At 42.1% G+C, this 11218-nt stretch overlaps 1 pseudogene; it reads right to left on the bottom strand.

The window, feature by feature from the left end:
* Nucleotides 1-647: 647 nt before the first annotated feature.
* LOC114205270 (ragulator complex protein LAMTOR3 pseudogene) lies at nt 648-1058 on the bottom strand (annotated as a pseudogene).
* Between the last annotated feature and the right edge of the window lie 10160 nt (nt 1059-11218).

Genomic DNA, 11218 nt, shown 5'->3' on the forward strand with positions numbered 1-11218 from the left:
GGGGTCACCGCAATAAAAGACAAAGTTCCTGCCTTCACAAAACTTACATCCAATAATGTAGCTACTCAGAAATCATGTCTTAGTCTGATGCCTTTATTATACAGTTGTCTGTGTCCTTGTGGAACCAGGATTAGAGTGGGCACATGAATTGCCTAAAGTCATGTGGCTCCTTTTTTTTTTTATTGTACTGATTTTATTACTTTCACAAAGCTATTTTATGTTCCTCACACTCAATGCAAAGAAAGAAAACAATGTAAAGAAAAATATGTCCTCATTATCATTCATAATAAAACAGGTCTTCTTCATTCTGCAGTCCTGGGCATATTACATAATAGGGAGCACTTCATGGCACAAGTGGACCAAAGTACCATTTTGATTCTGACCCACTGAATAGATATCTCATGTATATTGGGTGACTGGACTAACTCCGTGGGAACTAATGTACTGAACCATTTCTGTGGTATCCCCAGATCTCACTAAATTAAGAAAAGACTCTATACAAGAAAAGATAACAATCAATCTGTCCATAAATTATATCTATCTAAAGCTCTTTCTTTAGTGTAAGGTGGGGAAAGGGGCCCTTTCTTGAGTACATGGATACAAGTATTATTGTGGTTCTAAAGATTGCTGGATTGATATTGTGTCTGTTATAATGAAAATAAGGTGTACATCAAAACCACCTCCAGATTAACGTCCACGACTTGTCTAAATTCTTCAAATAACAGAGCAAGCTCCCTTTCTAGGCTGACAGCGAGTCCTGGGTTGGCATTGCTGCTGGTTGTGAAACTCACCACCAAAGGTAAATGATTGAATTGAACCACCTGGTGGGTGTTATTGTAACAGCTGATACTTTTATTTTTTGAAAGTCCGAGTTTGCTTCCTTGGTCTGTTGCAAGGGCAAAAGTAGGTAAGCAACCAGGTCTCAAAGCATGCTCTGGAGCAATATCATTGGCCACTTCAACAGCAGGCACTCCATTTCTATCTGACACAACAGTAGCATGGAGTCCTTCAACACTTGGTAATTTTTTATACAGGAATGACTTTAGGTCACCCACCATGATGAACTTTCTCCCACAGGATCAATCTCCACTCCCGGCCTTCTGGGCTGCCATGTTCTCACAGCTGTAAACTCAGGGACAGCTTCGAAGACAGTGTTCAGTCATGTGGCTTCTCAGTGACAAAATCAGGTTTGACACTGATTTCCAGGCATTTCCTACCTTACCTCCTTCCTTCCTCCACATCCATCTAAATGGATTTCATCTGCTTTCATCTTCCACAAAGCTGCATCCCAAACCACCCTTCTCCTGAAGTTGGTCTTATTGACGTCCCCTGAGCTTAATGATCAGCTGATTCTCCTATCTTAAAAGATTGGCAATTTGCCCCATATTTATAGAACAGCTTCCCTCCTTAATTGCCAGACTATGTTTCTTTTCCCTTTAAGTTACATTCAAAGATGTTACGACCTATAGCAATCATTGTATTTCCATGAATGGGTTAAATCTTTGTTTAAATGGGCCATTTTCACAGAAGAGTACATACTGTGTGATTCCATTTGTATGAAATTCTAGAAAATACTTGAAAAGAGAAGCATATCAATAGTGTCAGGAGTGGGGATTTACTGCAATGGGGCACAACAGAATTTTTGGGGTATGGCGATATTCTATCCTTTTATTTTTTAAACACTTATTTATCTATCTGAGAGAGAGAGCACGCGCACGTGTGAGGGGAGGGGCAGAGGGAGAGAATCTCAAGCAGGCTCCCCACTGAGCACGGAGCCCGACGTGGTGCTGGATCCCACGACCCCCGAGATCATGACCTCACCTGAAATCGAGTCTGACACTCAACGGACTGAACCACCCAGGCATCCCAATGTTCTATCCTTTTAATGTGGTGTTGGTCACATGAGTGTATACATTTGTCAAACTCCTCAAACTGTGTACTGAAGATAGATGTATTTTATTGTTTGTAGACCATATATCCATAACGTCAATTTTTTGAAAAGGGATTTTTTGAAACAGGCTTGGCTCTCCGCAAAGAGGCAGATAGGATCTGCCAAGTAGACAGCTGGGACTTAAAATGCTATTGTGGGTTGATTCTGCCCCAAAAGGAAGTGAGACTGGAGAGGTGAGTCTGCTCTTAGCTCCTGTGGTCTCATTTGCCAGGTGCCTGTCGTACGGTAAGCACTGTTGCTGTGAGTGTGATCCTGCTGTTAAAGACTTTAACTGGCTAGGCCAACCTAGGGGTATGTCTTTAGAGAAGCATGGAAGTATGGGCACAGCCATTCTACTTCATGGCCAATTTAAGGACTTTTCAAGCATGGTTTTTATTATATGTGATTCTCATTGTATGAGCTAAGTTAAAACTGTATCTGCTTTTTGGGGGGCGGGCGGGGGGCAGGGTGGAACCACCATCTTCCAGTAATTTGCCAAAATGACCAACACAGAGGGAGAGAGGAGAGGTACCCATTATATGTTCTTAAGGCCTTTTAGGAAGCGTGGAGTTGTTCATTGGGCTGCACACGTGGGAATCTACAAGAGAGGTGATATTGTCACTGTGAAGGGAATGGGCACTCGTCCCACAAATGTTACCATGGCAGAACCGGAAGAGCTTACTGTGTTACCCAGCTTGCTGCTGGCATTGTCATAATGAAGAAGGGCATGATTCTTGCCCCCCTTAAGTATGTATTCAGCATATTAAGCACTCCAGGAGTTGAGGTAGCTTCCTGAAGTGTATGAAGGAAAATGATGAGAAAAAGAAGGAAGCCAAAGAGGAAGGTACCTGGGTTCAATGAAGCAGCAGCCTGCTCCACCCAGAGAAGCACACTTCTTTGGGAGCCAACAGAAAGGACCTGAGCTGCTGGGATCCATTCCCAATGAATTCATGGCATAATGGTGTTAAAACAAAACAAAACAAACAAATTTTAACTAACTCATGGAGGAATCAACTCCATTTTTTGTTCTCAGTATGCTTGGAGGTAGAGGACAGAAACTGAATTCTATGTCCATCACAGTCTAATCCCTCTGCCCCCTGGGGTATTTGACAGAATATTTTCCTGAAGTCTTGAATCTATTTTGCAACCTGAAAATAAGCATGATCCTTTTGGTGTCTCTGAATATGGATGTCTGTGTGCATGTGTGTGTGTGCTTGTAACTGGTGACCTTGTCTTTATATCAACATGGAATCACCTCCAAACTCCTGGAAGTGAGAGGTTATGTTCATTTTTACAATAATGTGAGTATTTACAAGGGTCTCCGTGGTTACTTGATCAACACTTGTGAACCATTTTATTTTGTCTGCTTTTCTAACTTCAAATTGTAACTGCAGTTTAATTTTATTTAAATTTTATTTAAAAGGATCAGTTAAACACCCTTGGTGCACAAATCTCCCCCGTGGAAGAACCACAGAGCTGGTGAAACCATCCCAGGGGGTCTGTGCAATAATTAGGTCACTAAAGTTACTCGGTCTTCTCTAGCCTTACCTCAGCCACTGGGTGATGGACATACTCTTTGGGGGAGTGATACAAATAGGGCTTAATCCTAATACCTTAGATTTGCTAAGCACTTGATGCATTTCCTGGTGCCTTCACAAGCACTATCCTCCTAACCAGCCTGGGGGGTATATTGGACAGACATTATCCCATTTTCTTGCTCAGAGAGAACATCAGATTTGCCTAAGTTCGTATGGTGAATCAACAGCAGAGTTGGAAAAAGGACCAACAGCCATGGACAATCAACAAGACAAGGGCAGAGAAGAAAACTTGTAGAGTTCTCATGAAAGCATTCACCAGATAAATAGATGAGGAAGGCAACCACAATTTATTGAGTACCTACTATGTGCCCGGCTTTACAAGACATGTTTTATGTATATTTCCACTGCAAGGTCATAGAAAAATGGGGTCATAGGGCGCCTGGGTGGCTCAGTTGGTTAAGCGACTGCCTTTGGCTCAGGTCATGATCCTGGAGTCCTGGGATCGAGTCCTGCATCGGGCTCCCTGCTCAGCAGGGAGTCTGCTTCTCCCTCTGACCCTCTCCCCCTCATGTGCTCTCTCTCTCTCTCTCTCATTCTCTCTCTCAAATAAATAAATAAAATCTTAAAAAAAAAAGAAAAATGGGGTCATAGATTGTGTGGGGGAACAAAGTTTTATTATCCCAGGATGAGTGATACGCTCAGTATACTCAAGTACTAAAGGAAATCCATTCACCATCCCTTTTATAAAAATATCCCAGAAGGTACGGGTGACCCAGCCCCAGTCATTCCTCAAGCTCTGTCTCTATTTCCTTCTTAGGCTCCCACCCTCTTATTGCTCTTCATTTTCACTTCAACTTCACTTATTCTCAATCACAAACTCATTTTCAGTCTTAATTTCATCTTCTCCCCATGACCAAGGAGAATCAGCCTCAATGAATAGTAGTTGATGAGAAGGAATTTCATGTTTCCTGAGTAGCCCCACCTAGTTTCCAACTTGCCAGCACGATTTCTGACACGCCATCTTCCTCATGCCATTCTGTACATAACTGTTCTCAAATATTTCTATTGAGTAAGCTTGTGTATTGTTTTTTCCATTAATTTGTAAGCTCCCTCAGGATAGGAATTATGGCTATTCTTTGCTCTCTAGACTAAGAAGACAGCATAGTTATTTTTGCATTGTGGGAAGTTAATATATGTTTGCTCCTGGTGATGACGTGATTATACTTATATTGGGTATACAGAATTTCTTCACTGATTGTTTTCATTTGCTTTTTTGTATTGGATCCAGAAGTTCATCACCCTTTCTTATTTTCATTATACATTATTACTATTACCATTAGATTTTACTAAATGTCTTTATTCATTCAACAAACACTTATTTGCTAGGTAACAGGAATAAAAAAAAAAAAAAACAGCAGGACAATCTCAGACTTCAAGTCCCGAGGCATCAACTAATAAACAATATGGCTGAATTTACTCTTACAGTTGGAATCCCTGCATTTCTCTAGCATCCAACCAGGGTCCTCTAGCTATTTCCTTTTCATGGGGAAAAAGCTTAGGTTAAAGCTTAGGATAAAAGGGACTCCCCAAAAGTAGTAAGTAGTAAGATGCCAAAGAAACATTAGGAACAACTGTACCAAACGAGAGAGAGAGAGAGAGATCTTGTCATGGGATTCATGATCTTTATAAGGAGATTTATTTACTACCCTGAGATACCCCAAATCTACAAATAGTTGCAAGATGCCCATGGTCAGGAAATATGACAGACTGGAATTTTGGGATTCCAGCCAGATTGAATATTGGTGAAGGAGAGTGTAGGGACTCGTGCTGCCCTTTCTTCTCAGTGTGCTGATTTAATACTGGAGTGGGTCAGTGTATGAAAGAAAAAGAAGTATAGGTTTCCCTTTCCTAGAAACTTCTAATTAGGAAGATGCATCATTTTATCTTTTAGAAGATGTCCAACTGGATAAACATCATTTTATTTCTGAGAGCATAAAAAATTTCACAGTACCTCTTCCCTACATATAGCATCGAGCAATGTAACTGATTATATTAGTATCGTCATAGTTTTCACTATGACATGGTTCACTATGGTGGTTTTGCTGTACAGACCAGAGCAATAAATATTTCAGAATATTGGAGTATTGGATATATTCTGTGGGATGTGCAGGTAAGAAGTTGGTGAGCATCCTTCACCTTGTTTCTTTACCCTTTCTTATCTCTTTGTTTTTCTAGATCCTTCATAATCAGAGGCTCTCTTATCTCCCTTAACTTATTTTCCATATGGTTCCTCAATCAAAACCCCTCTCACAGGTTAAGTCAAGTTTCCTTACTTTCATCCCTCCCCCACAGGATACAAATCCCTCCCTCAGTTCCCCTAGGGAGGAATGCCTTTTCTGCTTCCCAATCCTTTCCTTCCTCCAAGGTCCACTTTAGACCAATGTCCTCCATCAAAGTCCTCCCTGACAGCTCCTGCCCAGTTCCCTCTTCCTTCTCTGACCTCCTAGTACACAATGGCATGGGATAATAATAGCCTTCTCTGGCCCAGTAGTTGACAAAGCACTGTACTCACTTACGATTTTCACAAGCCCCTGAGGGTGGCCAGGAGGACTTTCTTGACCCCTCAGAGAGAATGAAAAACCATCCCAAGACCATATTGCAAGAGGCAAAACTGGGATGTCAGCTCAGGTCCTGGAAGTCCAAAGCTTTTCCCCTAGAATCTTTTGTCTTTCTCTCACACTTCTACACCTCAACGGTACCTGGTTCAGAGCTAAGAAAAATTAGGCACTCTAATAACTATTTGTGGATTGTTCTATAGATCTTGTCAAATCTTCATCTTTCTTGCTATAGCTCACCTACTCCTAATCCAAAGTGATTGCTTCCATTTTTTCATGAACCACAAGTCTACAAATCACCAGAGATAGAAGTTCTCTTCCCACACTTCATCTCTGATGGAAGCTGTATCTGGGGAGTGGGGCTGGGGTCTCTTCTTCAGAGATGCCAGTTGTGAGGGGCATGGTCTCTCTGAAGAGCTACAGATGGGGGGATATCTCTAAAGCATGGCAGAATAAGGACATGATTTCACTTGTTTGCATGAGATTTTTTTTTTTGAACCAAAGAAAAGAGGTCTTTAAAAAACACTAGCAGAGAAAATCTCTCTCCTTTGGCTGAGTGACATTTCATGCCTGTTATGTCAGTCTTTGAAAAATGAAGAGCTAAAGCAGTCTCTTTCCTCACCAGACAAAAGGAAGAGCTGGGTGTTTCCCTGGTAGGAGAGCCAAATGTGATGAGTGAGGCATTAGGATGGAGGCTGAGTCACTAACATTGGGAGGGTGGGCGTGGTGGTCGGAGCCGTCTCCTGAGCTTTCAAAGCCAGCAATTGTGCTTAGGGACGTGGTTACACACACCTGTTGGCTGCACTAGCATTGTCAGCATCTGGGACATGGCTCAGGGAAAACCTTCAGCTGTTTTTAGTTCTTTTAAGATGGACCTTTTCCAGATCACGTGGGCTAGTGTTTCAGTTTTTAACAACTTAAAAAATAACACTTTAGGGGGCGCCTGGGTGGCACAGTCAGTTAAGTGTCTGACTCTTGGTTTCAGCTCAGGTAGTGATCTTAGGATGGTGAGATTGAGCCCCGCTTTGGGCTCCATGCCCAGCATGGAGTCTGCTTGAGATGCTCTCTCCCTCTCCCTCTGCCCCTCCCGTTTGTGCTCTCTCTCTCTCTCTCTAAAATAAGTAAATAAATCTTTAAAAAAATAGTACTATAGGACTCAGAATTAGTTGCAAAATGGTACAAAAAAATTCCTGTGTACCCTTCACCCGGCTTCCCCCAATGGTAAAATCTTACTTAGCCATAGTTGTTTTTGGAGTAGCATCCAAGAACAAATGATTTATTATGATTGATGAGCTTGGTTGGTTGTTCTCATTTGGGGTTCTTTCAGTTGCTATCAGCTACCAGCTGAGGCTAGAACCATCTGAAGGTTTCTTCCCTCATGTGAAGCTGGGCTTGTAAGGCATCTCTTTCTACACATGGCTATTCCAAGTGGGTAGCTCCAACTTTTTAGCAGCAGGGTAATCAGATTTTTATTTTATTTTATTTTATTTTATTTTATTTTATTTTATTTTATTTTATTTTATTTTAATCTGACGGAGAGAGAGCATAAGCAGGGGGAGCAGCAGAGAGGGAGGGAGAAGAAGGCTCCCAGCTGAACAGGGAGCCCGATGCAGGACTTGATCCCAGAAGCCTGGGATCATGACCTGAGCCAAAGGCAGACACTTAACCAGCTGAACCACCCAGATGCCCCGATAATCAGATTTTTATATGGCATCTGGCTAGCTCCAGAGCAATTGTTCCAGGAGGTCTGGGTAGAAGTTGCAAGACGTCTTAAGATTTAGTCTTGAAAGTCCCAGAACATCACTTCCATATCATTCTATTGGTCAAGTAAGTCACTTAGGCCAGCCAGATTCGAGGAAAGAGGAATTAGACTCCACATCACAACAGAAATAGCAAAAAAAATCGACAGCTATCTTTAATCTTTAACTGCAGAGCCGTTGTGGTGGTCCTCAAGTGGACACGCATGCTAAGGAAGAGCTCATTAGAAGTGTTATTTATGTCACTGGAAGGATAAGTCCTTATATCTGAGAATTTTCATTCTGTCATAGTATCACAGCACCAGTAGGTCGCATACACTGAATAAATGTTGTTTGATGGGGCAATTGAATCACCTTTTAAACACATATAGAGGAAGTAGAAATAAATAGGGAAGTAGTGAATATCTCTGTGGACTTCTGGGTAAACCTGGAATTGGCCTTGTCCTGGTATAGCTTCCATTCTCCAAAGAAGCTGGAATCCATCAGATATTTTTTGCTATGTTTGTGTCTATTACAAAGTGATCTGCCCAGACTAGTCAAGGCACTGTGCTAGGGGCTATGTGGGATACCAAGATGACTTAGGCATGGCTTCTCCTCTCAGGAACATTGATAACAAGTCCTTCCTACCTTTCTGTTGGGGTCTTATTTTCCAGCCTAAGTGTTAAGCACGCCTGGGTGGCAAGGGGAAATGGTTAGGGGTAGAATTGCCACAATTGTTGTGAAGGTTAAACAGGTTTTAGTGGTTATTCCATGAGGGAGTCAGCAGGTCGCATCTCAGCAGCAGCCTCTACGTGACCCTTCTGGTCCTCTCTCAGAGAGTAAGAATGGGGACTGGCACTTCGGATCTTGACCTTTTTCCTAAAACATTTACCCTCTTCCATACCTGGATGTCAAATTATCTGGAGGACAACTCTTTGAGCATGCACTGTCTGGGTGGAAAGAAATCTTCACCAAGGGGTGGGGAACACCCAACTCTTGGTGGGGAAGTCTTTTAGGTAGGAGCACAATGGACTTTAACGGAAGCTGGTGAAGTGAGGTGAGAGCTAAGAATGAACCCATGCATGGCTTGAATTGAGGGAAAGGCACAAACTGAGCAGCTCAACTGGTTTGTGTTTTAAACACACTTCCTGTGATCCTCTTCCTCAGATTAAAGATGATTATAGTTCCAGTGAAGGAAATTCAGTGAGGAGGAAATTAGTTGGGAACCTAAAATGGGTGTGTCTGACAATAGCAGAAGAATTGAATGAAAGGGCTCCACCTGGTGGTAGCAGAAAAGTGAAATCCAGGTGTGTCTGGGCAGTGGTCTTAGGGTCTTGAAGAAGAGAGGAGGAGGGTTCTTCACTAGAGTCTCTCATAAAGAGTGGCAGAATTGTGGAGTTCTGTGTTGATAGAATGGGCTGGAAGAGAATTGTGCATGTCTGACTGAACAATGAAGAGGGCTTTAAGTGCAAGGGGGAAGGCTGCCCTAAGCATGGGGGTGGAGGGAGGGAGAAACCCTTAGACAAATGCCAAGGGTTGGGCTACAGGAAACCCCTCAGCTTGGTGTTGCCAGTTCTCTGACTGTGCCATGCTCTTCAGACCTCCATGCCTTTGCCTGTGCTGCTCTTTCTGCCTGGAGAATTTTCCCTTCTTCTTGGGCCTGAATGATAACGAAGTTTTAAGATTCAACAGAAGCTTCAGGACCTTAGGGGGACCTCTACTGATCATTCACAATTTGGATTAGGGACCCCTTTTCTGTGTCCCAGGTGATTTGGGGTTTCCAGTGGACATGAGCACCATGAAGTTGGGATTGTGTCTGCCTTGCTTATTGTAACATTCCTGGTGCCTAAAACTTAGAAATTCTCCATCAATATCTATTTATTTAATGAAATATCTCTGTTGTAGCAGTTATCATATGTATGGAAAATGTATATACACTTGTCTGACTCTCCTACCAGAATATGAGCCTCCTGAGAACAGGGATCTGGCTTACCATCTTCGTTTCCCAAGCACATTTGCACAGGGCATGGGAAATAGAAGATGGCTTATCAATATTTGTTGAATGGATATTAGAGGGGGAGGGGGCAATCTGGGAGTACACATGAGGCTAGTCTGGGATTCTAAGCTCTGATTCACAGTAATATCACCAGGAGAGCTTTAAAAATACTGATACCTACACCCCCACACCAGACTAATTAAAACAGTCTCATGGGGTGGGGCCCAGGCATTGGTGTTTTTTTAAAGCTCCATAGGGGAATCTAATGTTGAAAACCTCTGGGATAGGCTCTAAAGGAGTGTAAGAATCTAGGGCATCCAAGAGAACATTCCAGAACAGGGTCCCTTTCTGCTGGAGAGGGAAGGGCTTTAGTTTCCTTGCAAAACTGTGTAAGTACTAGAGCAAAAGATCCCATATTAACACTCAATGGATTTTCTCTGGGAGAAGAACTGAGATAGCCAAATGTGCTCTGCATTTAAGAAGTTAGGACGCTTCCAACAATTGTCTTCACCATAATTCCCAGGACCAGCAGAATCAGTACTACCTGGAAGCTTATTAACAATACAGAATCTCAAGCTCCAACCCTCCCAAGCCTACTGAATGAGAATTTGCAGTTCCCCAGGTGATTCATGTACTCGTTGAAGTTTGAGAAACATTGTTCTGAAGCAGTTGTTCTCAACGTGTGGTATACCAGCACCATCTGGGCTAAGGGGTTGTAGTGGGGGTTGTGGTTCTCACACTTTAGTTTGCATCAGAATCACCTGTCTGGTTTCTAATCTCAGATTGTTGGGGCAATTCACAGTCCAAAGGGAAACTGGTGAGACCAAAACCACCTCCTTCAGTAGGTATGAGGTGGGGGAGGAGGACTTGCATTTCTAACAGTTCCCCATTGATGTGGATGCTGTTGGTTCAGAGACCACCCTTTTTGGCAATTTACAAATAAGCTGTTATGACCATTCATGTATAAATCTTTGTACAGATATATATTTTCATTTCTTTTGGGTAAATACTCTGGAGTGGAATTGCTAGATCATGTGAATTATATGTGCAATTTTTAAGAAATTGCCAAACTATTTTCCATAGTGGTTGGACCATTTCACATTCCCACCAACAGTGGATGAAAGTTCTAGATCCTTCATGTCCTCAGCAACCCTTGGCATGGTCTGTATTTTAATTTTAGTCATTCTAAGAAGGTGCATAGTAGTATTTTGTTGTGATTTTAATTTGCATTTCCTTAATGACTAATGAAGTTCAGCACCTTTTCATATACTTATTTGCCATCTATATGTACCGTTTGGTGAAGTATTTGTTCAAATCTTTTGCCATTTTCTTATTGGGTGGATTACTTGCTAATTAATGAGGTAGTTTTTTCTTTTTACATTTGAGAGTTCTTTATTCTGGAT

Source organism: Eumetopias jubatus, unplaced genomic scaffold (genome assembly GCF_037043125.1).
Source record: "Eumetopias jubatus isolate StellerSeaLion01/CBP00866 unplaced genomic scaffold, mEumJub1_p1.0 scaffold_17, whole genome shotgun sequence".
Taxonomy (NCBI): Eukaryota; Metazoa; Chordata; class Mammalia; order Carnivora; family Otariidae; genus Eumetopias; species Eumetopias jubatus.